Genomic DNA, 2,964 nt, shown 5'->3' with positions numbered 1-2,964 from the left:
CATCATATGACCCCTTTAAAGGCGGCTGGTCCATTCACTAACTAACTTTCATTCACATCTTCTGTTCAAAGGTCCCTCAGTCATGCTCTGTACATGGGGATTATATTATAGGGATCATTCAGCTCAAAACATATAGCTGATGTAAAACTTCTAGCACCATTCATCTGTTTGGAGCTATACATATACCAAAAACTTCCTTTAGACAAACAAACACATTTTTCACATTAGATTAGATCTATTTCTTACAAATGGATATTTTAAAATCAGAAACACAAACAATTTGTAAAAACTACCCATACAAATGATATCCAGGCAATTTTTGATTCATTATTGCAACATTCAGTTTTTCTTAAAAAATGTATTTGCATTTGTTGGATTGGATATATATATATCCAAAAAGTTTCAATTATATTACTTTATATATTTCGATTATAAGTGCGTACATGCATTAATAAAGATAGGATATCTCTTGGCATCTTTTTATGACTTTAATTATGGAATATTGTTTCTAGGGGTAGACTTATAATTTTTTGTTATCTGTTACCAATCTGAATGAATGCATGCATATCTTTCAGATTCACTTACTGACTACTTTAACTGCACATGATGTTGCATAATGAAATAATAAATGTTTACAGTGTGGAGACAGTGTTTGTTTCTGGTTCAAAACCTCTGTTAATTTTTTTCCCAGTTCCAGTGAGTCCAGGTGCAGTGGCTTCCTACATTAGTGCGCTGTAAAAATGTTTTTTTTTCAAATGTATAAATAAAAGGTTACTGGAGTATATTTGACAAGAAAATACTATTTAAGTCTTTAAAGAATTAATGTTTAATTCAATGTGTTGCTTACAGTTTCTTTGTAATTATTTGTGCAATGTAATGGTCATTTTTTTAATGAAAGTGTTTCAAAGTAAATCCTACACTATTTTTTTTTTCGCAGTGTGTGGAAAAAAAATGCAAATGCATTGTATTAAAAAGTGTGTTTTAGAAAATTATTACATTTATTTAGAACACAAAAGTTTTTCTTTGCATTGTTTAAAACGTTTACGTTCATAAAAAAATGATCATGAACAGACTTTTTTTTCTGAAAAACATCCATATTGATTAATTCTCTCTTCTGAGGACTGCTTTTAAATATTAACTCGCATTGCCTACTTTTCTCTAACCTCTTTTATACGTTTAAATTTTGTTCTTCTGTAAGGGTTTGTGAGGGGCGTAGTAGGCCAAAGTTCAGAACATTTTGTTTATGTGGTTTGTGGCCTGGAGAAAACATCACAGAATGCACAAACATCCTTATCAATGTTTTTCACTCCTTACTGAAGGTTACAGGTTGGACGTGTGCCACACAGCACTGTTCTGTCCCAAACAATGCACCGGTTGCTTTTCCGTTGGCCATTGGCTGGGGGAAAAAAAGAGTAGTTCAAGTTAAAGTTCAGTTTTATTTCTAAAGCACGTTTAAGCACGGAACAGCCGTACAAGACAATACTCTCCCAACACTGAGTGAGAGGCGTGAGGAAGCCACCATACGTACGCTTACTAAAATACTCAAGGACAGTTCATCACCATTGCATTGTTTCCTGCCTATGGCTCCAACACCTACTTATTCTCTTCGGCGGCACAAGACATTTGTTGTACCCAGGAGTAAAACCAAACGTCATGAACTCTCCTTTATTCCCCGTGCTCTAAATTTGTTGTATGGATAACTTACAGGTCCTTGATTAGGATGCCTTTTCTGTGAATCTGTGTTATTCATATATGTATGTATGTATGTTTGTATGTATGTGTATATATATATATATATATATATATATATATATGTGTGTATATATATATTTTAGCAAATTTTGTATTTTTATTTATTATGCTTGTATATCAGTTATCTTTTATTTGTTTTATACTAAGTAATGATTGTCTTGGCGTATGTGTATGTTTGACACATTTCAGGGTTTTGTGCCGCAATATCCTGTCATGTCAAACTTTAAATAAATATAACCAGTTTTTTTAAATAACCAATTGTTTCGCTAGATGAGACCCTTCTTCCTCAGCTGGGATCATTTAGAGCCCTTTGAAGCTGCATTTAAACTGCATTTTGAAATTTCAGACTCAGGGGAACCATAGAAGTCCATTAAGTGGAGAGGAATCCTGAAATGTTTTGCTCAAAAAACACAAATTCTTTACGACTGAAGAAAGAAAGACATGAACATCTTGGATGACAACGGGGTGAATACATTATTTGTACATTTTTGTTCTGGAAGTGAACTACTCCTTTAAGATATGACTTGAACTCAGATAAAGTGGAAGCCGTTCTTATGTGAACTGGAAATTTGTTCCAGAGGGTGGGACCAGCCACTTCAAAAGCTCTGGATCCCTTGGTCTTTAAGTGGGTTCTAGGTATCTGGAGGAGAAATTTGACCTCCGATCTTAGTCCCCTCGCCAGAGTGTAGGGGTGGAGTAAATCAGACAAATGTGACCATCTCTGTGAAATCCAGGCTAAAGTCTCAAAATCTAATTATGAGATAACAAGCATCAAAGTTTGATTTCAACCATTCATTTCACTATGATTTCAGTCTTTGACATGGTCTTACTCAGTCAGTAATAAAGATATCAATGTTACATTTTCACAAAATTTTCTTTACCTTATGAAGGATGATTTTTTTATAGACAACAGTAAATCAACAAAAAATGACTTTAGCTGGGTTTTCACAAACAGGGTAACAAATAGGGAGGAGCTTGATTGTTGACAAGTAACAAGATTTTAAAGGGGTCATATGATGTTGCTAAAAAGAACATTATTTTGTGTATTTGGTGTAATGAAATGTGTTTATGCGGTTTAAGGTTCAAAAAACGCATACCGCATTTTCCGCATACTGTACATTATTGTTTCTCCTCTATGGCCCACCTTTCTGAAACGCATCGATTTTTACAAAGCTCATCGGTCTGAAAAGCAAGGTGTGCTGTGATTGGCCA

This window comes from Sinocyclocheilus anshuiensis, unplaced genomic scaffold, assembly GCF_001515605.1.
Source record: "Sinocyclocheilus anshuiensis isolate Anshui unplaced genomic scaffold, SAMN03320099.WGS_v1.1 scaffold454, whole genome shotgun sequence".
NCBI classification, from domain to species: Eukaryota; Metazoa; Chordata; class Actinopteri; order Cypriniformes; family Cyprinidae; genus Sinocyclocheilus; species Sinocyclocheilus anshuiensis.
The sequence above is the reverse complement of the archived record's forward strand: the minus strand, read 5'-3'. Positions refer to the sequence as shown.